The sequence below is a fragment of the Mus musculus genome, chromosome 12 (assembly GCF_000001635.26).
Source record: "Mus musculus strain C57BL/6J chromosome 12, GRCm38.p6 C57BL/6J".
NCBI classification, from domain to species: domain Eukaryota; kingdom Metazoa; phylum Chordata; class Mammalia; order Rodentia; family Muridae; genus Mus; species Mus musculus.
The window spans coordinates 115,665,288-115,691,766 of NC_000078.6; the positions used below are offsets into that span (position 1 = coordinate 115,665,288).

Here is a 26,479-nt window from a genome sequence, read left to right on the forward strand (position 1 = left end):
ATGCCAGAGCTTGCCTCCTATGTGAGTTTTGTCAGAACATATTTTCTTTCACATATGAGCACACACACACACACACACACACACACACACACACACACACACACCAACAATTGTGTGAATCATGACCACGTCTTGCAGACTGTAAGAGTAAGTGTGATTTGCAGGATAGCAGCTGTGAACACTATTATTATACACAAGAGTGGGATATTTCATGGATTTTAATTTATGTCAGTATCCTGCCTCATATTTCTCTGACTTCTGTTTATTCAATAACCATTACCTTCATCATTTTACTGCCCTTTATTTGTGACATTTTTTAATGTATGTGTGTATCTCTTTTTTTATTTTATTATTAGGTATTTTCCTCGTTTACATTTTCAATGCTATCCCAAAGTTCCCCCATACCCACACCCCCAATCCCCTACCCACCCACTCCCCCTTTTTGGCCCTGGCATTCCACTGTACTGGGGCATATAATGTTTGCGGGTCCAATTAGCCTCTCTTTGCAGTGATGGTCGACTAGGCCATCTTTTGATACATATGCAGCTAAAGACAAGAGCTCTGGGGTACTGCTTAGTTCATATTGTTGTTCCACCTATAGGGTTGCAGTTCCCTTTGGCTCCTTGGATAATTTCTCTAGCTCCTCCATTGGGGTCCAAGTGACCAATCCATTAGCTGACTGTGATCATCCACTTCTGTGTATGCTAGGCCCCAGAATAGTCTCACAAGGGAGAGCTATATCTGGGTCCTTTCAGCAAAATCTTGCTAGTGTATGCAATGGTGTCAGTGTTTGGAGGCTAATTATGGGATGGATCCCTGCATATGGCAATCACTAGATGGTCCATCCTTTCATCAGGGCTCCAAACTTTTTCTCTGTAACTCCTTCCATGGGAGTTTTGTTCCCATTTCTAAGAAAGGGTAAAGCGTCCACACTTTGGTCTTCGTTATTCTTGAATTTCATACGTTTGGCAAGTTGTATCTTATATCTTGGGTATCCTAAGTTTCTGGGCTAATATTCACTTATCAGTGCGTACATACTGTGCGAGTTCCTTTGTGATTGGGTTACCTCACTCAGGATGATACCCTCCAGGTCCATCCATTTGCCTAGGAATTGCGTAAATTCATTTTTTTAAATAGCTGAGTAGTATTCCATTGTGTAAATGTACCACATTTTCTGTATCCATTCCTATGTTGAGGGGCATCTGGGTTCTTTCCGGCTTCTGGCTATTATAAACAAGGCTGCTATGAACATAGTGGAGCATGTGTTCTTCTTACCTGTTGGGACATCTTCTGGATATGTGACCAGGAGAGGTATTGCGGGATCCTCCAGTAGTACTATGTCCAATTTTCTGAGGAACCGCCAGACTAATTTCCAGAGTGGTTGTACAAGCTAGCAATCGCACCAACAATGGAGGAGTGTTGCCCTTTCTCCACATCCTTGCCCGCATCTGCTGTCACCTGAGTTTTTGATCATAGCCATTCTGACTGGAGTGAAGTGGAATCACAGTGTCGTTTTGATTTGCATTTCACTGATGATTAAGGATGTTGAGCACTTTTTCAGTTGCTTCTCTGCCATTCGGTATTCCTCAGGTGAAAATTCTTTGTTCAGCTCTGAGCCCCATTTTTTAATAGGGTTATTTTATTTTCTGGAGTCCACCTTCTTGAGTTCTTTATATATATTGGATATTAGTCCCCTATCCGATTTGGGATAGGTAAAGATCCTTTCCCAATCTGTTGGTGGTCTTTTTTCTTATTGACGGTGTCTTTTCCTTGCAGAAGCTTTGCAATTTTATGAGGTCCCATTTATCGATTCTTGATCTTAAAGCACAAGCCATTCCTGTTCTATTCAGGAATTTTCCCCCTGTACCCATATCTTCGAGGTTTTTCCCTACTTTCTCCTCTATAAGTTTCAGTGTCGCTGGTTTTATGTGGAGTTCCTTAATCCACTTAGATTTGACCTTAGTACAAGGAGATAGAAGTGGATCAATTAGCAATCTTCTACATGATACCAGACAGTTGTGCCAGCACCATTTCTTGAAAATGCTGTCTTTCTTCCACTGGATGGTTTTAGCTCCCTTGTCAAAGATCAAGTTACCATAGGTGTGTGGATTCATCTCTGGGTCTTCAATTCTGCTCCATTGGTCTACTTGTCTGTCACTATACCAGTACCATACAGTTTTGATCACAATTGCTCTGCAGTACAGTTTTAGGTCCGGCATGGTGATTCCACCAGAGGTAATTTTATCCTTGAGAAGAGTTTTTGCTATCCTAGGTTTTTTGTTATTCCAGATGAATCTGCCAATTGCCCTTTCAAATTTGTTGAAGGAATTTTGTTGGGGATTGCATTGAATCTGTAGATTGCTTTTGGCAAGATAGCCATTTTTTCAATGTTGATCCTGCCAATCCATGAGTATGGGAGATCTTTCCATCTTCTGAGATCTTCTTTAATTTCTTTCTTTAGAGACTTGATGTTCTTATCATACAGATCTTTCACTTCCTTAGTTAGAATCACGCCAAGATATTTTATATTATTTGTTACTATTGAGAAGGGTGTTGTTTCCCTAATTTCTTTCTCAGCCTGTTTATTCTTTGTGTACAGAAAGGCCATTGACTTGTTTGAGTTAATTTTATATCCAGCTACTTCATTGAAGCTGTTTATCAGGCTTAGGAGTTCTCTGGTGGAATTTTTAGGGTCACTTATATATACTATCATATCATCTTGCAAAAAGTGATATTTTGACTTCTTCCTTTCCAATTTGTATCCACTTGATCTCCTTTTGTTGTCTAATTGCTCTGGCTAGGACTTCAAGTACAATGTTGAATAGGTAGGGAGACAGTGGACAGCCCTGTCTAGTCCCTGATTTTAGTGGGATTGCTTCCAGCTTCTCACCATTTACTTTGATGTTGGCTATTGGTTTGCTGTAGATTGCTTTTATCATGTTTAGGTGTGGGCCTTGAATCCCTGAATTTTCCAAGACTTTTATCATGAATGGGTGTTGGATTTTGTCAAATGCTTTCTCAGCATCTAATAAGATGATCATATGGGTTTTGTCTTTGAGTTTGTTTACATACTGGATTACATTGATGGATTTCCGTATATTGAACCATCCATGAATCCCTGGGATGAAACCTACTTGGTCAGGATGGATGATTGTTTTGATGTGTTCTTGGATTCGGTTAGCAAGAACTTTATTGAGGATTTTTGCATCGATATTCATAAGGGAAATTGGTCTGAAGTCCTCTATCTTTGTTGGGGCTTTTTGTGATTTAGGTATCAGAGTAATTGTGGTTTCATAGAATGAGATGGGTAGAGTATCTGCCGTTTCTATTTTGTGGAATAGTTTGTGAAGAACTGGAATTAGGTCTTCTTTGAAGGTCTGATAGAACTCTGCACTAAACCCATCTGGTCCTGGGCTTTTTTTGGCTGTGAGACTATTAATGACTGCTTCTATTTCTTTAGGGGATATAGGACTGTTTAGATCATTAACCTGATCTTGATTTAGCTTTGGTACCTGGTATCTGTCTAGAAACTTGTCCATTTCTTCCAGGTTTTCCAGTTTTGTTGAGTATAGCCTTTTGTAGAAGGATCTGATGGTGTTTTGGATTTCTTCAGGATATTTTGTTATGTCTCCCTTTTCTTTTCTGATTTTGTTAATTAGGATGCTTTCCCTGTGCCCTCTAGTGAGTCTTGCTAAGGGATTATCTATCTTGTTGATTTTCTCAAAGAACCAGCTCCTTGATTTGTTGATTCTTTGAATAGTTCTTCTTGTTTCCACATGGTTGATTTCACCCCTGAGTTTGATTATTTCCTGCCTTGTACTCCTCTTGGCTGAATTTGCTTCCTTTTCTTCTAGACCTTTTAGGTGTGTTGTCAAGTTGCTAATGTGTGCTCTCTCTAGTTTCTTTTTGGAGGCACTCAGAGCTATGAGTTTTCCTCTTAGGAATGCTTTTATTGTGTCCCATAAGTTTGGGAATGTTGTGGCTTCATTTTCATTAAACTGCAAAAAGTCCTTAATTTCTTTCTTTATTCCTTCCTTGACTAAGGTATCATTGAGAAGAGTGTTGTTCAGTTTCCACATGAATGTTGGCTTTCTATTATTTATTTTGTTATTGAAGATCAGCTTTAGTCCATGGTGCTCTGATAGGATGCATCGGAAAACTTCAATAATTTTGTATATGTTGAGGCTTCTTTTGTGACCAATTATGTGGTCAATTTTGGAGAAGGTACCATGAGGTGCTGAGAAGAAGGTATATCCTTTTGTTTTAGGATAAAATGTTCTGTAGATATCTGTTAAGTACATTTGTTTCATCACTTCTGTTAGTTTCACTGTGTCCCTGTTGAGTTTCTGTTTCCATGATCTGTTCATTGGTGAAAGTGGTGTGTTGAAGTCTCCCACTATTATTGTGTGAGGTGCAATGTGTGCTTTGAGCTTTACTAAAGTTTCTTTAATGAATGTGGCTGCCCTTGTATTTGGAGCATTGATATTCAGAATTGAGAGTTCCTCTTGGAGGATTTTTCCTTTGATGAGTATGAAGTGCCCCTCCTTGTCTTTTTTTATTATTTTGGTTTAGAAGTCGATTTTGTTAGATATTAGAATGGCTACTCCAGCTTCTTTCTTCATACCATTTGCTTGGAAAACTGTTTTCCAGCCTTTTATTCTGAGGTATTGTCTATCTTTTTCTCTGAGATGAGTTTCCTGTAAGCAGCAAAATGTTGGGTCTTGTTTGTGTAGGCAGTTTGTTAGTCTATGTCTTTTTATTGGGGAGTTGGGTCCATTGATATTAAGAGATATTAAGGAAAAGTAATTGTTGCTTCCTGTTTTTTTGTTGTTGTTGTTAAAGTTGGCATTCTGTTCTTGTGGCGGTCTTCTTTTAGGTTTGTTGAGGGATTATCTTCTTGTTTTTTCTAGGGCGTGGTTCCCATCCTTGTATTGGTTTTTTTTCTGTTATTATCCTTTGAAGGACTGGATTCGTGGAGAGATAATGAGTGAATTTAGTTTTGTCGTGGAATACTTTGGTTTCTCCATCTACAGTAATTGAGAATTTGGCCGGGTATAGTAGCCTGGGCTGGCATTTGTGTTCTCTTAGTGTCTGTATAACATCTGTCCAGGCTCTTCTGGCTTTCATAGTCTCTGGTGAAAAGTCTGGTGTAATTCTGATAGGCCTTCCTTTATATGTTACTTGACCTTTTTCCCTTACTGCTTTTAGTATTCTATCTTTATTTAGTGCATTTGTCGTTCTGATTATTATGTGTCGGGAGGAATTTCTTTTCTGGTCCAGTCTATTTGGAGTTCTGTAGGCTTCTTGTATGTTCATGGGCATCTCTTTCTTTAGATTTGGGAAGTTTTCTTCAATAATTTTGTTGAAGATGTTTGCTGGTCCTTTGAGTTGAAAACTTCATTCTCATCCACTCCTATTATCCATAGGTTTGGTCTTCTCATTGTGTCCTGGATTTCCTGGATGTTTTGAGTTAGGATCTTTTTGCATTTTCCATTTTCTTTGACTGTTGTGCCAATGTTCTCTATGGAATCTTCTGCACCTGAGTTTCTCTCTTCCATCTCTTGTATTCTGTTGCTTCTATGGTTCCAGATATCTTTCCTAGGGTTTCTATCTCCAGCGTTGCCTCACTTTGAGTTTTCTTTATTTTGTCTACTTCCCTTTTTAGGTCTAGTATGGTTTTGTTCATTTCCATCACCTGTTTGGATGTGTTTTCCTGTTTTTCTTTAAGGACTTCTACCTGTTTGGTTGTGTTTTCCTGTTTTTCTTTAAGGACATGTAACTCTTTAGCAGTGTTATTCTGTATTTCTTTAAGTGAGTTATTAAATTCCTTCTTTATGTCCTCTACCATCATCATGAGATATGCTTTTAATTCCAGGTCTACCTTTTCAGGTGTGTTAGGGTGCCCTGGACTGGGCGAAGTGGGCGTTCTGGGTTCTGATGATGGTGAGTGGTCCTGGTTTCTGTTAGTAGGATTCTTACGTTTACCTTTCGCCATCTGGCAATCTCTGGAGTTAGTTGTTATAGTTGTCTTTGTTTAGAGATTGTTCCTCTGGTGATTTTGTTACCCTCTATCAGCAGACATGGGAGACTAGCTCTCTCCTCTGAGTTTCAGTGGTCAGATCAGTCTCTGCAGGCAAGCTCTCCTCTTTCAGGGAAAGTGCACAGTTATCTGGTGTTTGGACCTCCTCCTGGCTGAAGATGAAGGCCCAAAACAGGATATTTCCCAGAAGCTGTGTTGCTTTGGCCAGGAAGGTGGCCGGTTGTCTGGAGCCGAAGATGGCGCTGCCTCAGAAGCCCTGTGTCTCTCGCCTGTCCCAGAAACTGCTGGCCTCTATTCCACACCCTCACCCGTGCAGCCTGCCCTCCGCGGAGTCCCAGAACCTATTTGTGACAATTTTAAAACCAGAGAAACATTGGTTTTTTTTTTTTTTTTGATTTGTTATTATTTGGTTGGTTGGTTTTGGTTTTGGTTTTGGTTTTGGTTTTGGTTTTGGTTTTGGTTTTGGTTTTGGTTTTGGTTTTGGTTTTGGTTTTGGTTTTGGTTTTGGTTTCGGTTTTGGTTTTGGTTTTGGTTCTATCAGATATTGAGCATCCTGTAGGGCAGCACAGTCGCAGAAGATGCTGAAAGTTATAAACTGGGACTAGGAATTTCATCATTGCTTCAGAGATGTTAAAATACAATGTATGCTCCCTAGTTTCTGTGTCTAATAATCTTTTAGAAAATAGACAGTATGAATTGACTAAATTTGGCCAAGATTCATCGTCAATTTTTGGTTTAAATATAATTGAATATATGGAAATGTGTATGAGTGAACTACTGATTTCATCAAAGAAAGCTGCACCAAAACACTCATCTTTATAGGTAAAATATCTTTATATTAAAATGTTTTGAAAGACAACGATATCAAAATATGTATAAACCATGAAATATGATCTTGCCACAAAGTGGTAGCAAGATTTTAAAAAAGAAACCAAACCCAGAATGCTGAGTAGCAGCAAAGACTCTGAAACCCTTGAACAGAATGGGCAATATAGCCTGCACTAACGGTTGGGGTTCTTTTCATTTTCCTGGGGTTATCAACATTACAGTGACTTTTCATCTATGATTGAATTCTATGTCTTTAAATAGGAGATATTTGCAATAGATATTTGAGAATATCTGAAAGTCTCTCCATGATGTTCAACTATCTCTGAGATGTACTCATCAAAGACAGGTAGTAGGACAAATTCACAAGGGAGAAAAGATCATGGAATGATTATGGAACCTAGCTAAGTTGTCAGGTTTTAAACAAGCACCAGAGGGCCAGAGGTACAAGCATTGCTGGTCGTCAATATAGGAAATGGAGAAAGAGACTCTACTGAGCGAAAGCATTTCTAACCAGGTAATAGAATGCTGCACTTTAGATGCTTTGTCCATGGAGGACATAAAAGTATGATGTTGATTTATGACTGTGATAATGGGTGAAGATATTCTTGCTGAATTTCTCACTTCTTCATGGAATAGTTCTGGTTCTGAGATTAAAAGTCTGAGAATCAGTATTGACTGTGTAGTACAAGAATTTTTATGTATAATATAAAATTTGTCTAAACATGTAATATAAATATTGATGTTAAGCACCTTGCCAATGAAGTCTTAACAATTGTAAAACAGTGTGGAAAAATTTGAAGCAGCTCACTTACTCAAAAATTTCACTGAATGGCTTTAGAGTCTTCAAAATTCCAGGTCTCAGATATACTCAAGATGAGAGTTTATTTAATGCATTTTCACTCAGTGCTTTAGGAATGACTGGGTCTCCCTGTTTATCACAGTGATGTGTGAGGGGAAAGGCTTACAGTGGAAGGAATTGTTAGACAAAACGGAACCATTATTTCATCCTTCAGAAATTCTCCATCACTTGGATTGAAAATGCTGGTACAATTTAGATTTTGTCTGGAAAACACGTTATATGTTGATAGAGTGAGGAATGTGATTGAAGATGTGCACAGAGAATAGTAACAAGCAAACTCACATTTACATGATGTATGACATCTGCTACTAGAGGCTAGATCTAATCTTATGAGATATAAATATAATTCAGCCATTAGTGCTTGATTTGGGAAGGAGGGAAAGAAAGTGAATCCTTAAAAAATAATTATCGGGGAGCCATCCCGGCTCCGGGACTCTCCAGAAAGTTGTCTGCACAGGCAAGAATGTGGACCACAGAAGCTAACAGCTTCTGGGATAGGCTAGAGCCACAGAGCTTCTGAGGCAGCACCGTTTTTGGGCTCCAGACATCCGGCCACCTTCCCAGCCAGAGGACAGGGGTCCACCCGGCCTGGGAGGCTAGGATTTTGACTCAGGATTGGCGGGAGCCACCTTGGTTCCCAGACTCAGCAGAAAGTAGCCTGCACAGGTGAGAGTGTGGACTAAAGAAGTTAACAGATTCTGGGACAGGCGAGAGCCACAGAGCTTCTGAGGCAGCACCATTTTCAGGCTCAAGATACCCGGCCACCTTCCTGGCCAGAAGAAAGAGATCCACCCAGGCCGGGAGGTTTTTGCCTCGGGATCTGAGGAAGCCATCTTGGCTCCGGGACTCCGCTAAAAAGTAGTCTGCACAGGTGAGAGTGTGAACACAGAAGCTAACAGCTTTTGTGACAGGCCCAAGCAACAGAGCTTATGGGAAAGGGCCTGTTTTGGCCCTTCATCTTTGGCCGGGGGGGGGGGGCAAATGTAGATAACTGTGCACCTTCCCTGTAAGAGGCGAGCATGCCTGCAGAGACTGCTCTGACCACTGAAACTCAAAGAAGAGAGCTATTCTGCCAGGTCTGCTGATAGAGGGTAACAGAATCACCAGAGGAACAATCTTTAAACAGAGACAATTATCACAACTAATTCCAGAGATTACCAGATGGTGAAAAGTAAACGTAAGAATCTTACTAACAGAAACCAAGTCCACTCACCATCATCAGAACCCAGCACCCCACTTTGCCCAGTCCAGGGAACCCCAACACACCCGAAAAGCTAGACCCAGATTTAAAAGCATATCTCATGATGATGGTAGAGGACATCAAGAAGGACTTTAATAACTCACTTAAAGAAATACAGGAGAACACTTCTAAAGAGTTACAAGTCCTTAAAGAAAAACAGGAAAACACAACCAAACAGGTAGAAGTCCTTAAAGAAAAACAGGAAAACACATCCATAAACAGGTGATGGAAATGAATAAAACCATACTATACCTAAAAAGGGAAGTAGACAAAACCAAAACCAAAAATAAAGAAAAAACAAAGGGAGGCAACGCTGGAGATAGAAACCCTAAGAAAGAAACATGGAACCATAGAAGCAAGCATCAGCAACAGAATACAAGAGATGGAAGAGAGAAACTCAGGTGCAGAAGATTCCATAGAGAACATTGGCACAACAATCAAAGAAAATGGAAAATGCAAAAAGATGCTAACTCAAAACATCCAGGAAATCCAGGACACAATGAGAAGACCAAATCTACGGATAATAGGAGTGGATGAGAATGAAGATTTTCAACTCAAAGGACCAGCAAATATCTTCAACAAAATTATTGAAGAAAACTTCCCAAATCTAAAGAAAGAGATGCCCATGAACATACAAGAAGCCTACAGAACGCCAAATAGACTGGACCAGAAAAGAAATTCCTCCCGACACATATTAATCAGAACAACAAATGCACTAAATAAAGATAGAATACTAAAAAAGGAAGGGAAAAAGGTCAAGTAACATATAAAGGCAAGCCTATTAAATTACACCAGATTTTTCACCAGAGACTATGAAAGCCAGAAGAGCCTGGACAGATGTTATACAGACACTAAGAGAACACAAATTCCAGCCCAGGCTACTATACCTAGCTAAACTCTCAATTACCATAGATGGAGAAAACAAAGTATTCCAAGACAAACCCAAATTTATGCATTATCTTTCCACGAATCCAGCCCTTGAAAGGATAATAACAGAAAAAAACCAATACAAGGACGGGAACCACGCCCTAGAAAAAGCAAGAAGATAATCCCTCAACAAACCTAAAAGAAGACAGCCACAAGAACAGAATACCAACTTTAACAACAAAAATAACAGGAAGCAACAATTACTTTTCCTTAATATCTCTTAATATCAATGGACTCAACTCCCCAATAAAAAGACATAGACTAACAAACTGGCTACACAAACAAGAACCAACATTTGCTGCTTACAGGAAACTCATCTCAGAGAAAAAGATAGACACTACCTCAGAATGAAAGGCTGGAAAAACAGTTTTCCAAGCAAATAGTATGAAGAAAAAAGCTGGAGTAGCCATTCTAATATCAAACAAAATCGACTTCCAACTCAAAATAATAAAAAAAGACAAGGAGGGGCACTTCATACTCATCAAAGGAAAAATCCTCCAAGAGGAACTCTCAATTCTGAATATCTATGCTCCAAATACAAGGGCAGCCACATTCATTAAAGAAAAGTTAGTAAAGCTCAAAGCACACATTGCACCTCACACAATAATAGTGGGAGACTTCAACACATCACTTTCACCAATGGACAGATCATGGATACAGAAACTAACCATGGACACAGTGAAAATAACATAAGTGATGCAACAAATGGACTTAACAGATATATACAGAACATTTTACCTAAAACAAAAGGATATACCTTCTTCTCAGCACCTCATGTTACCTTCTCCAAAATTGACCAAATAATTGGTCACAATACAAACCTCAACATATAAAAAATATTGAAATTGTCCCATGCATCCTATCAGATAACCATGGACTAAAGCTGAACTTCAATAACAAAATAAATAATAGAAAGCCAGCATTCACGTGGAAACTGAACAACACTCTTCTCAATGATACCTTGGTCAAGGAAGGAATAAAGAAAGAAATTAAGGACTTTTTGCTGTTTAATGAAAATGAAGCCACAACATTCCCAAACTTATGGGACACAATGAAAGCATTTCTAAAAGGAAAACTCAAAGCTCTGAGTGCCTCCAAAAAGAAACTAGAGAGAGCACACATTAGCAGCTTGACAACACACCTAAAAGCTCTAGAACAAAAGGAAGTAAATTCACCCAAGAGGAGTATAAGTCAGGAAATAATCAAACTCAGGGGTGAAATCAACCATGTGGAAACAAGAAGAACTATTCAAGGAATCAACCAATCAAGGAGTTGGTTCTTTGAGAAAATCAACTAGATAGACAAACCCTTAGCCAGACTCACTAGAGGGCACAGAGAAAGCATTCTATTTAATAAAATAGGAAATGAAAAAGGAGACATAAAACAACAGATCCTGAAGAAATTCAAAACACAATCAGATCCTTCTACAAAAGGCTATACTCAACAAAAATGGAGAACCTGGAAGAATTGGACAAGTTTCTAGACAGATACCAGGTACCAAAGTTAAATCAAGATCAGTTTAATGATCTAAACAGTCCTATATCCCCTAAAGAAGTAGAAGCAGTCATTAATAATCTCCCAACCAAAAAAGCCCAGGACCAGATGGGTTTAATGCAGAGTTCTATCAGACCTTCAAAAAAGATCTATTCCCAGTTCTTCACAAACTATTCCACAAATAGAAACAGAAGGTACTCTACCCAACTCATTCTATGAAGCCACAATTACCCTGATACCTAAACCACAAAAAAAGACCCAACAAAGATAGAGAACTTCAGACCAATTTCCCTTATGAATATTGATGGAAAAATCTTCAATACAGTTCTTGCTAACCAAATCCAAGAACACATCAAAACAATCATCCATCCTGACCAAGTAGGTTTCATCTCAGGGATGCAGGGATGGTTCAATATACAGAATTCCATCAACGTAATCAAGTATATAAACAAACTCAAGGACAAAAACCACATGATCATCTTGTTAGATGCTGAGAAAGCATTTGACAAAATCCAACACCCATTCATGATAAAAGTCTTGGAAAGTTCAGGAATTCAAGGCCCACACCTAAACATGATAAAAGCAATCTACAGCAAACCAATAGCCAACATCAAGGTAAATGGTGAGAAGCTGGAAGCAATCGCACTAAAATCAGGGACTAGACAAGGCTGTCCACTCTCTCCCTACCTATTCAAAATTGTACTTGAAGTCCTAGCCAGAGCAATTAGACAACAAAAGGAGATCAAGGGGATACAAATTGGAAAGGAAGAAGTCAAAATATCACTTTTTGCAGATGATAAGATAGTATATATAAGTGACCCTAAAAAACCCACTAGAGAACTCCTAAGCCTGATAAACAGCTTCAATGAAGTAGCTGGATATAAAATTAACTCAAACAAGTCAATGGCTTTTCTGTACACAAAGGATAAACAGGCTGAGAAAGTAATTAGGGAAACAACACCCTTCTCAATAGTAACAAATAATATAAAATACCCTGGCCTGACTCTAACTAAGGAAGTGAAAGATCTGTATGATAAGAACTTCAAGTCTCTGAAGGAAGACATTAAAGAAGATCTCAGAAGATGGAAAGATCTCCCATGCTCATGAATTGGCAGGAACAATATAGTAAAAATGGCTATCTTGCCAAAAGCAATCTACAGATTCAATGCAATCCCCATCAAAATTCCAAATCAATTCTTCAACGAATTAGAAAGGGCAATCGTCAGATTCATCTGGAATAACAAAAAAACAGAGGATAGCAAAAACTATTCTCAAGGATAAAAGAACCTCTGGTGGAATCACCATGCCTGACCTAGAGCTGTTCTACAGAACAATTGTGATAAAAACTGCAGGGTACTGGTATAGTGACAGACAAGTAGACCAATGGAACAGAATCGAAGACCCAGAGATGAACCCACACACCTATGGCCACTTGATCTTTGATAAGGGAACAAAAACCAGCCAGTGGAAAAAAGACAGCATTTATAACAAATGGTGCTGGCACAACTGTCTGGTATCATGTAGAAGATTGCTAATTGATCCATTTCTATCTCCTTGTACTAAGTTCAAAACTAAGTGGATTAAGGAACTCCACATAAAAACAGAGACACTGAAAATTATAGAGGGGAAAGTAGGGAAAAGCCTCGAAGATATGGGTACAGGGGAAAAATTCCTGAATAGAACAGCAATGGCTTGTGCTATAAGATCGAGAAATGATAAATGGGACCTCATAAAATTGCCAAGCTTCTGCAAGGAAAAGACACAATCAATAAGAAAAAAGACCACCGACAGATTGGGAAAGGATCTTTACCTATCCAAATCGGATAGGGGACTAATATCCAATATATATAAAGAACTCAAGAAGATGGACTCCATGAAATAAAATAACCCAATTAAATAATGGGGATCTGAACTGAGCAAAGAATTCTCACCTGAGGAATACCGAATGGCAGAGAAGCACCTGAAAAAATGTTCAACATCCTTAATCATCAGGGAAATGCAAATCAAAACAACCCTGAGATTCCATCTCACACCAGTCAGAATGGCTAAAATAAAAAATTCAGGTGACAGCAAATGCTGGCGAGGATGAGGAGAAAGAGGAACACTCCTCCATTGTTGGTGGGATTGCAAGCTTGTACAACTACTCTGGAAATCAGTCTGGTGGTTCCTCAAAAAATTGGACATAATACTACCGGAGGCTCCCGCAATACCTCTCCTGGGCATATATCCAGAAGATGTCCCAAACGGTAAGAAGGACACATGCTCCACTATGTTCATAGCAGCCTTATTTATAATAGCCAGAACCTGGAAAGAACACAGATGCCCCTCAACAGAGAAATGGATACAGAAAAAGTGGTACATTTACACAATGGAGTACTACTCAGCTATTAAAAAAATGAATTTATGAAATTCCTAGGCAAATGGATGGACCTGGAGGGCATTATCCTGAGTGAGGTAACCCAATAACAAAGCAACTCACACAATATGTACTCACTGATAAATGGATATTAGCCCAGAAACTTGGATTCCCAAGATATAAGATACAATTTGCTAAACACATGAAGAACAAAGACCAAAGTGTGGACACTTTGTCCCTTCTTAAAATTGTGAACAAAACACCCATGGAAAGAGTTACAGAGACAAAATTTGGAGCTGTGACAAAAGATGGACCATCTAGTGATTGCCATATCCAGGGATTCATCCCATAATCAGCTTCCAAATCCTGACACCATTGCATACTCTAGCAAGATTTTGAAGAAAGGACCCAGATATAGCTGTCTCTTGTGAGACTATGCCGGGGCCTTGCAAACACAGTGGTGGATGCTCACAGTCAGCTATTGAATGGATCGCAGGGCCCCTAATGGATGAGCTAGAGAGAGCACCCAAGGAACTAAAGGGAACTGTAACCCTATAGGTGGAACAACAATATGAACTAACTAGTACCCTGGAGCTCTTGTCTCTAGCTGCATATGAATCAAAAGATGGCCTAGTCGTCCATCACTGGTAAGAGAGGCCCATTGGACTTGCAAACTTTATATGCCCCAGTACAGGGGAACGCCAAGGCCAAAAAGGGGGAGTTCTTGGTTAGCGGAGTGGGGGGTGGGTATGGGGGACTTTTGGGATAGCATTGGAAGTGTAAATGAGTTAAATACCTAATTAAAAAAAGAAAAAGAAAAAAAGTTTAAAGTTCCAATAGTAAAAAATAAATAAATAAATAAAATAATTATCATTAATCTCAGGAATCCCCACTGGAACTTGAAATTCTACTACAACACTGGAGCTCTTTCTTAATCAGATAATGGAATATTCTGCAGGTAAATCTGCAAACCAGGATGAATGTGATACATAAGCCTAAGATATCACATAAGATGTAAGGATTCTCATACCTTAACACAAGACAGGACACAGGTGAAACTGATGCCAGGTGAGGACCTGAGGATTGAGAAGAGACAAAGTTTTTTTTCAAATCCAGGATATTGTCTAACTATATATGTAAGTGGCCGTGGTATGGAGTTGGTGTGAGGACACCATTTCTTCTTCCCAATCAGGATTCTAAATAACTACAAAGATAGGCTTCTTTTCCTTTTTCATTTTATTTTCAGTAATTCTTTTCTTTTTCAATTTTTATTACATATTTTCTTCATTTATATTTCAAAAGCTATCCCTGAGGTCCCGTATACCCTCCCCCCACCCTGCTTCCCTACACACCCACTCCAATTCTTGGCCTTGGCTTCCCCTAAACTGGGGCATATAAAGTTTGCAAGGTGCCTCTCTTCCCAAAGATGGCCGACTAGACCATCTTCTGCTACATATGCAGCTAGAGACAAAACCTCTGAGGACACTGGTTATTTAATATTGTTCAAAGACATACACATAGAACCAGAGACACAGAAATTTATAGAGGAGAAAGAGGGAGAAATCTTTGAAGACATGGGCACAGGAGAAAAAAACCCTGAACAAAACATCAATGGCTTCTGCTGTAAGATCAAGAATCGACAAATGGGACCTCATAAAATTGCAAAGCTTCTGTAAGGCAAAAGATACTGTCAATAAGACAAAGAGGCCACCAGCAAATGGTAAAGGGATTTTACCAATCCTAAATCTGATAGGGGACTAGTATCCAATATATAAAAATAACTCAAGAGGCTGGACTCTAGAAATTCAAATAACCAGATTAAAAAATGGGGTACCGAGCTAAACAAAGAATTCTCAACTGAGGAATACCGAATGGCAGAGAAGCACCTGAAAAATGTTTAAAATCCTTAATCATCAGGGAAATGCAAATCAAAACAACCCTGAGATTCCATCTCACACCAGTCAGAATGGCTAAAATAAAAAATTCAGGTGACAGCAGATGGGATTTCTGGTGGGAATGCAAGCTTGTACAACCACTCTGGAAATCAGTTTGGTGGTTTCTTAGAAAATTGGACATACTACTACTGTAAGATATAGCAATACCTCCCTGGGTATATACGGAGAAGATATTCCAACTGGTAATAAGGACACATGCTCCACTATGTTCAAAGCAGCCTTATTTATAATATCCAGAAGCTGGAAAGAACCCAGATGCCCCTCAACAGAGGAATGGATACAGAAAATGTGGTACATTTATACATTGGAGTACTACTTAGCTATTTTAAAAAATGAATTTATGAAACTCTAGGGCAAATGGATGTATATGGAGGATATCATCCTGAGTGAGGTAACCCAATCACAAAAGAAGTTACTTGGTATGCACTCACTTATAAGTGAATATTAGCCCAGAACTTAGAATACCCAAGGTACAATTTGTAAAACACAAGAAATTAAGAAAAAGGAAGACCAATATGTGGATACTTCATTCTCCTTAGAATACGGAACAAAATACCTATGGAAGGATTTACAGAGACAAAGTTTGGAGATAAAACGAAAGGATAGACCATCCAGAGACTACCCTACCTGGGAATCCATCCCATAATCAGCCACCAAACCTAGACACTATTGCACAATGCCAGAAAGATTTTGCTGAAGGGAACCTGTTATAGCTATCTCGTATGAGGCTATGCCAGTGCTCGCCAAATACAGAAGTGGATGCTCACGGTCATCTATAAGATGGAACACAGGGCCCCCCATGGGGAAGCTAGAGAAATCACCCAAGGAGCTGAAGGGGTCTGCAGCTCTATAGGTGGAACAACAATACAGACTAAGCAGTACCCCCAGAGTGCCTGTCTCTAGCTGCATATGTAGAACAAGATGGCCTAGTCAGCCATCATTGGGAAGGGAGGCCCTTTGGTCTTGCAAACGTTTTATGCCCCAGTACATGCAAACGCCAGGGCCCAGAAGTGGAAGTGGGTGGGTAAGGGAGCAGGGAAGGGGGAGGGTTCAGGGAACTCTTGAGATAGCATTTGAAATGTAAATAAAGAAAATATCTACTAAAAAGTTAAAAGAGAAAAAAATAAAATAGATGAAAAGGTGAAAAAAAGAAAGAGAGAAAGAAAGAGAGAAAGGAAGGAAGGAAGGAAGAGAGAGAGGGAAGGAGGGGGAGGGAGGGAGGGAGGATGGAAGGAAGGAAGGAAGGAAGGAAGGAAGGAAGGAAGGAAGGAAGGAAGGAAGGAGAGGGGGAGAAGGGAGGGCAGGAGGAAGGAAGGAAGGAAAGAAGGAAGGAAGGAAGGAAGGAAGGAAGGAAGGAAGGAAGGAAGGAAGGAAGGAAGGAAGGAAGGAAGGAAGGAAAATATTCTGTGATCCTAGAGATTACTAGTGGAAAAAAACGTGACAGAAAATATACACACAAGTAGAGAGGGAAGGGAGGCTAAAATCCAAATATTTTGTTTATGTATTTTACTACACCTAAGCATTTCACAATTTACATATGCCTTAAATACATTCAATCCTGGCTTTTGAATACACTTTAAAGATTTAAAGAAAGACATGAGACTTTTAAACATAAGGGAAAATTACACAATGTATATCAGAAATTTATGTTTATTAATATTTTACAATTCTTTTTCTATGAATTATTGAAAATAGATGGCTTATTGCAATATATTCTGATTATGAGTTTCCATTCCCTAACACCTTCATTATCTTCCCCCTCTCTATTCTGTTTCTTAATAAACTTAGAAAACAGAATCTAAAAACAATACAAAAGAAAAACAAACAAATGGGAATACATATACACACTCACTCACACACAGAAAGAGACATAGTGAGAGACAGAGACAGAGAACACAGAGACAAAGAGTCAGAGAAAATGAGACAGTCTAAAACCAACATATTTTACTTGTATATCTCACTACACATTATAGTTATGCATATGACAAGTGCCTTATCCTTAAATCCTTCCAGACCTGGCTTCTGATTATACTTTGAACAATTTAAACAAAGACATGTAACCTAAAGTATGGGCACTTGAGCATACAGGATAGTTACACAATGAAGGTATTATCAGAGTTATTTGATTGTATATTAAATTTTTAATGTTATCTAATTTCTATTTCTATTGAAAATACATGTCTTCCTGCAATATACACTGAGTACTGAATCCCATTCCTCAACACTGCCTCAAACTTCTCCCAGCTTCATTCTGTTTCTTTATTTAATTAGAAAATCAAAAGAACATAACTAGCAAAATTTTGCTGAAAGGACCCTAATATAGCTGTCTCTTGTGAGACTATGCCCGGGCCTAGCAAACACAGAAGTGGATGCTCACAGTCTATTGGATGGATCACAAGGCCCCAATGGAGGAGCTAGAGAAAGTATCTAAGGAGCTAAAGGAATCTGCAACCCTATAGGTGGAACAACAATATGAACTAACCAGTACCCCCCAGAGCTCCTGTCATTAGCTGCATGTGTATCAGAAGATGGCCTAGTCGGCCATCAGTGGAAAGAAAGGCCCATTGGTCGTGCAAACTTTATATACCTCAGTACAGGGGAACGCCAGGGCCAAGAAGTGGGAGTGGGTGGGTAGGGGAGGGGGGAGGGTATGGGGGACTTTTGGGATAGAACTGGAAATGTAAATGAAGAAAATACCTAAAAAAAAAAAAAAGAACATAAATGGCCTGGTATTGGATGAGGGAAAAATACTGAAGCCCGGAGTTCTAGCAGAAAGAATGAAAACAGGCAACCTCGGGAAATACGAGGTTGTGGACCCACCAGAATGTACCAGAAACCTGGAATGTGAGAGATTTCTCAAGACTCAAAGGGAGGGACCTTAAATGAAATGCCTGACAGTAGGGAGAAGGAACTTATAGAGCCTACCTCCAGCAGGAAGACAGGGCATCAAGTGAGTGATGGGGTTGCCATCTCACAGTCACAACACTGACCAATATTTGTTACTGTCTGAATGAAATACATGAATGGAAATGGAGAAGAGCCTGAGGAAAAGAAAGTCCAGCAAAAGGTCCAAAGTAGGATCCATTTCAAGCAAGGATCCCAAGACCTAACACTGTTACTGAGGCTATGGAGCACTCACTAAATGGACATATCATGACTGCCCTCTGAGAGATCCAACAAGCTTCTGAGTCAGAGGCAGAGAGTTGCACCCAACCAGGGGACTGAAGCAGCTAACCTCTGAAATAGGAAAGACTGAAAGAAGCTGAGGAGAAAGTCAATCCTGTAGGAGGACCAGCCATCTCGGTTAATCTGGACCCCCTAGCTCTCTCAAACACGGGACAACCAATCAGACAACATACACTAGCTGATATGAGGCCCGCAACACACATACAGTAGAGGACCTCCAGGTCTGTGTTCATCCAGAGATGATGCACCTAACCCTCAAGATACTGGAGGATGCAGGGTGTTTAGAGGTCACGTAGGGTAGGGGTGGGGACATCCACATGGAGACAGGTTGCTGAGGAGGAAGTGTGAGATGTGGCATACTTGGAAGTTGGATGGGAGGGGGAATAATATATAAAGTGTAAAAAATAAATTAATTATAAAAAATGAAAAAAATATAAATGTAATAAAAATTTAAAACAAAGTAAGATAAAGGAAAAGCAAACAAATAGGCATGGAACAAAACAAACAGAAGAAACACATGTGCATGCAGAGACAAATGTTCACACATACCTTTCAGAACAAAAGTGAGCAACAGGTATGCAATGAACTATGAAATTTGATGTTGTATCAGTCTAGGTCCATGTTCTAAAAAGGATAGTAGTGTCAGTAAGGATGTTTACAGAGACTGGGAAGGAAGTAAATATAGGATAAAACACCTATGTGTGTATCAGAACATATCACAATTAACAGGCATAAACATTGTGTTATTAAAGGAGTTCAATGAAAAGTGATTTAATGATATTTTGACCAATCAACAGATATATTTACATATTTGTACGTTCTGATATATACATTTCGCTCCTTCTAAGAAACTGGAATTTCTGCTAGAACATGAGACAAGAGTTAATACACTTAAGGTCACTAATTACTTAAGACTATGAAGCAGTGTTCCTTTGTCCAAAAGTTGGTGATTTGCATTTCATAGATCAAATTCCTATTATACATTTACCCAACAATTTCCAAAGTGCTGGTCACTCAGGATCCAGTGATATTTTTATCATGCATAAACATACTTTTCCACTTTAATTATTTTATTAAATAAGAAACATGTCGGAGTTGCCTGACACCCACAAGGGCCCACACAGGATTCTCCACGGGATCCTAAGACCTCTGGTGAGTGGAACACAGCGCCGGCCCCAATCCAATCGCGCGGAACCTGAGACTGCGGTACATAGGGAAGCAGACTACCCGGGCCTGTCCTGGGGCAAAAGCCCCTTCCGCGCCACTCGAGCCCCGGGCTTCCTGGCCAGCGGAGTTGCCTGACACCCGCAAGGGCCCACACAGGATTCCCCACGGGATCCTAAGACCTCTGGTGAGTGGAACACAGCGCCAGCCCCAAACCAATCGAGCGGAACCTGAGACTGCGGTACATAGGGAAGCAGACTACCCGGGCCTGTCCCGGGGCAAAAGCCCCTTCCGCGCCACTCGAGTCCCGGGCTTTCTTGCCAGCAGAGTCTCCTGACACCCGCAAGGGCCCACAAGGGATTCCCCACGGGATCCTAAGACCTCTAGTGAGTGAAACACAACTTCTGCCAGGAGTCCGGTTCGAACACCAGATATCTGGGTACCTTCCCTGCAAGAAGAGAGCTTGCCTGCAGAGAATACTCTACCCACTGAAACCAAGGAGAGTGCTACCCTCCCAGGTCTGCTTATAGAGGCTAACAGAGTCACCTGAAGTACAAGCTCTTAACAGAGACAACTATAACAGCTAGCTTCAGAGATTACCAGATGGCGAAAGGCAAACGTAAGAATCCTACTAACAGAAATCAAGACCACTCACCATCATCAGAACGCAGCACTCCCACCCCACCTAGTCCTGGGCACCCCAACACAACCGAAAATCTAGACCCAGATTTAAAAACATTTTTCATGATGATGATAGAGGACATCAAGAAGGACTTTCATAAGTCACTTAAAGAATTACAGGAGAGCACTGCTAAAGAGTTACAGGCACTTAAAGAAAAGCAGGAAAACACAGCCAAACAGGTAGAAGTCCTTAAGAAAAACAGGAAAACACATCCAAACAGGTAATGGAAATGAACAAAACCATACTAGAACTAAAAAGGGAAGTAGACACAGTAAAGAAAACCCAAAGCGAGGCAACGCTGGAGATAGAAACCCTAGGAAAGAGATCTGGAACCATAGATGCGAGCATCAGCAACAGAATACAAGAAATGGAAGAGAGAATCTCAGGTGCAGAAGATTCCATAGAGAACATCGACACAACAGTCAAAGAAAATACAAAATGCAAAAGGATCCTAACTCAAAACATCCAGGAAATCCAGGACAAAATGAGAAGACCAAACCTACGGATAATAGGAATTGATGAGAATGAAGATTTTCCACTTAAAGGGCCAGCTAATATCTTCAACAAAATAATTGAAGAAAACTTCCCAAACATAAAGAAAGAGATGCCCATGATCATACAAGAAGCCTACAGAACTCCAAATAGACTGGACCAGAAAAGAAATTCCTACTGACACATAATAATCAGAACAACAAATGCACTAAATAAAGATAGAATACTAAAAGCAGTAAGGGAAAAAGGTCAAGTAACATATAAAGGAAGGCCTATCAGAATTACACCAGACTTTTCACCAGAGACTATGAAAGCCAGAAGAGCCTGGACAGATGTTATACAGACACTAAGAGAACACAAATGCCAGCCCAGGCTACTATACCAGGCCAAACTCTCAATTACCATAGATGGAGAAACCAAAGTATTCCATGACAAAACCAAATTCACACAATATCTTTCCACGAATCCAGCCCTTCAAAGGATAATAACAGAAAAGAAGCAATACAAGGACAGAAATCACGCCCTAGAACAAACAAGAAAGTAATCCCTCAACAAACCAAAAAGAAGATAGCCACAAGAACAGAATGCCAACTCTAACAACAAAAATAAAAGGAAGCAACAATTACTTTTCCTTAATATCTCTTAATATTAATGGACTCAATTCCCCAATAAAAAGACATAGACTAACAGACTGGCTACACAAACATGACCCAACATTCTGCTGCTTACAGGAAACCCATCTCAGGGAAAAAGACAGACACTACCTCAGAGTGAAAGGCTGAAAACAATTTTCCAAGCAAATGGTCTGAAGAAACAAGCTGGAGTAGCCATTCTAATATCGGATAAAATCGACTTCCAACCCAAAGTTATCAAAAAAGACAAGGAGGGACACTTCATACTCATCAAAGGTAAAATCCTCCAAGAGGAACTCTCAATTCTGAATATCTATGCTCCAAATGCAAGGGCAGCCACATTCATTAAAGACATTTTAGTAAGCTCAAAGCACACATTGCACCTCACACAATAATAGTGGGAGACTTCAACACACCACTTTCATCAAGGGACAGATCGTGGAAACAGAAACTAAACAGGGACACAGTGAAACTAACAGAAGTTATGAAACAAATGGATCTAACAGATATCTACAGAACATTTTATCCTAAAACAAAAGGATATACATTCTTCTCAGCACCTCACGGAACCTTCTCCAAAATTGACCATATAATTGGTCACAAAACAGGCCTCAACAGATACAAAAATATTGAAATTGTCCCATGTATCCTATCAGACCACCATGGCCTAAGACTGATCTTCAATAACAACAAAAATAATGGAAAGCCAACATTCACGTGGAAACTGAACAACACTCTTCTCAATGATACCTTGGTCAAGAAAGGAATAAAGAAAGAAATTAACGACTTTTTAGAGTTTAATGAAAATGAAGCCACAACGTACCCAAACCTTTGGGACACAATGAAAGCATTTCTAAGAGGGAAACTCATAGCTCTGAGTGCCTCCAAGAAGAAACGGGAGAGAGCACATACTAGCAGCTTGACAACACATCTAAAAGCTCTAGAAAAAAAAGAAAGAAAATTCACCCAAGAGGAGTAGACGGCAGGAAATAATCAAACTCAGGGGTGAAATCAACCAAGTGGAAACAAGAAGAACTATTCAAAGAATTTACAAAACGAGGAGTTGGTTCTTTGAGAAAATCAACAAGATAGATAAACCCTTAGCTAGACTCACTAAAGGGCACAGGGACAAAATCCTAATTAACAAAATCTGAAATGAAAAGGGAGACATAACAACAGATCTTGAAGAAATCCAAAACACCATCAGATCCTTCTACAAAAGGTTATACTCAACAAAACTGGAAAACCTGGACGAAATGGACAAATTTCTGGACAGATACCAGGTACCAAAGTTGAGTCAGGATCAAGTAGACCATCTAAACAGTCCCATATCACCTAAAGAAATAGAAGCAGTTATTAATAGTCTCCCAGCCAAAAAAAGCCCAGGACCAGACGGGTTTAGTGCAGAGTTCTATCAGACCTTCAAAGAAGATCTAATTCCAGTTCTACACAAACTATTTCACAAAATAGAAGTAGAAGATACTCTACCCAACTCATTTTATGAAGCCACTATTACTCTGATACCTAAAGCACAGAAAGATACAACAAAGATAGAGAACTTCAGACCAGTTTCTCTTATGAATATCGATGCAAAAATCCTCAATAAAATTCTCGCTAACCGAATCCAAGAACATATTAAAGCAATCATCCATCCTGACCATGTAGGTTTTATTCCAGGAATGCAGGGATGGTTTAATATACGAAAATCCATCAATGTAACCCATTATATAAACAAACTCAAAGACAAAAACCACATGATCATCTCGTTAGATGCAGAAAAAGCATTTGACAAGATTCAACACCCATTCATGATAAAAGTTCTGGAAAAATCAAGAATTCAAGGCCCATAACTAAACATGATAAAAGCAATCTACAGCAAACCAGTAGCCAACATCAAAGTAAATGGAGAGAAGCTGGAAGCAATCCCACTAAAATCAGGGACTAGACAAGGCTGCCCACTTTCTCCCTACCTTTTCAACATAGTACTTGAAGTATTAGCCAGAGCAATTCGACAACAAAAGGAGATCAAGGAGATACAAATTGGAAAAGAGGAAGTCGAAATATCACTTTTTGCAGATGATATGATAGTATATATAAGTGACCCTAAAAATTCTACCAGAGAACTCCTAAACCTGATAAGCAGCTTCGGTGAAGTAGCTGGATATAAAATAAACTCAAACAAGTCAATGGCCTTTCTCTATACAAAGAATAAACAGGCTGAGAAAGAAATTAGGGAAACAACACCCTTCTCAATAGTCACAAATAGTATAAAATATCTTGGCTTAACTCTAACTAAGGAGGTGAAAGATCTGTATGATAAAAACTTCAAATCTCTGAAGAAAGAAATTAAAGAAGATCTCAGAAGATGGAAAGACCTCCCATGCTCATGGATTGGCAGGATCAACATTGTAAAAATGGCTATCTTGCCAAAAGCAATCTACATATTCAATGCAATCCCCATCAAAATTCCAAATCAATTCTTCAATGAATTAGAAGGAGCAATTTGCAAATTCATCTGGAATAACAAAAAACCTAGGATAGCAAAAATTCTTCTCAAGGATAAAAGAACCTCTGGTGGAATCACCATGACTGACCTAAAGCTTTACTATAGAGCAATTGTGATAAAAACTGCATGGTACTGGTATAGAGACAGACAAGTAGACCAATGGAATAGAATTGAAGACCCAGAAATGAACCCACACACCTATGGTCACTTGATCTTCGACAAGGGAGCTAAAACCATCCAGTGGAAGAAAGACAGCATTTTCAACAATTGGTGCTGGCACAACTGGTTGTTATCATGTAGAAGAATGTGAATCGATCCATATTTATCTCCTTGTACTAAGGTCAAATCTAAGTGGATCAAAGAACTTCACATAAAACCAGAGACACTGAAACTTATAGAGGAGAAAGTGGGGAAAAGCCTTGAAGATATGGGCACAGGGGAAAAATTCCTGAACAGAACAGCAATGGCATGTGCTGTAAGATCGAGAATTGACAAATGGGACCTAATGAAACTCCAAAGTTTCTGCAAGGGAAAAGACACCGTCAATAAGACAAAAAGACCACCAACAAATTGGGAAAGGATTTTTACCTATCCTAAATCAGATAGGGGGCTAATACCCAACATATATAAAGAACTCAAGAAGGTGGACTTCAGAAAATCAAATAACCCCATTAAAAAATGGAGCTCAGAACTGAAAAAAGAATTCTCACCTGAGGAATACCAAATGGCAGAGAAGCACCTGAAAAAATGTTCAACATCCTTAATCAGCAGGGAAATGCAAATCAAAACAACCCTGAGATTCCACCTCACACCAATCAGAATGGCTAAGATCAAAAATTCAGGTGACAGCAGATGCTGGCGTGGATGTGGAGAAAGAGGAACACTCCTCCATTGTTGGTGGGATTGCAGGCTTGTACAACCACTCTGGAAATCAGTCTGGCGGTTCCTCAGAAAATTGGACATAGTACTACCGGAGGATCCAGCAATACCTCTCCTGGGCATTTATCCAGAAGATGCCCCAACTTGTAAAAAGGACACATGCTCCACTATGTTCATAGCAGCCATATTTATAATAGCCAGAAGCTAGAAAGAACCCAGATGCCCCTCAACAGAGGAATGGATACAGAAAATGTGGTACATCTACACAATGGAGTACTACTCAGCTATTAAAAAGAATGAATTTATGAAATTCCTAGCCAAATGGATGGACCTGGAGAGCATCATCTTGAGTGAGGTAACACATTCACAAAGGAACTCACACAATATGTACTCACTGATAAGTGGATATTAGCCCCAAACCTAGGATTCCCAAGATATAAGGTACAATTTGCTAAACACATGAAACTCAAGAAGAATGAAGACTGAAGTGTGGACACTATGCCCCTCCTTAGAATTGGGAACAAAACACCCATGGAAGGAGTTACAGAGACAAAGTTTGGAGCTGAGATGAAAGGATGGACCATGTAGAGACTGCCATATCCAGGGATCCACCCCATAATTAGCATCCAAACGCTGACACCATTGCATACCCTAGCAAGATTTTATTGAAAGGACCCAGATGTAGCTATCTCTTGTGAGACTATGCCGGGGCCTAGCAAACACAGAAGTGGATGCTCACAGTCAGCTAATGGATGGATCACAGGGCTCCCAATGGAAGAGCTAGAGAAAGAACCCAAGGAGCTAAAGGGATCTGCAACCCTATAGGTGGAACAACATTATGAACTTACCAGTACCCCGGAGCTCTTGACTCTAGCTGCATATGTATCAAAAGATGGCCTAATCGGCCATCACTGGAAAGAGAGGCCCATTGGACACGCAAACTTTGTATGCCCCAGTACAGGGGAATGCCAGGGCCAAAAAGGGGGAGTTTGTGGGTAGGGGAGTGGGGGTGGTTGGGTATGGGGGACTTTTGGTATAGCATTGGAAATGTAAATGAGCTAAATACCTAATAAAAAATGGAAAAAAAAGAAACATGTCAATGGAGGTGGTCACTGATGAAGATATTCACAAGGTTTGGAGACCTTACAGTTTATCCAAACAGCCTCACTTTATTCATAGATGAACCTTTACAGAGCTGACAAAGGTTCTGTAGGACTGTGAGGAGGAGGTAATAAATGG

The 26,479-nt window shown here is 39.7% G+C and overlaps 1 gene; it reads right to left on the reverse strand.

Annotated features, from left to right (window-relative positions):
* Igh (immunoglobulin heavy chain complex) overlaps positions 1 to 26,479 on the reverse strand; it is a 2,751,187-nt gene that overhangs the window by 2,406,520 nt on the left and 318,188 nt on the right.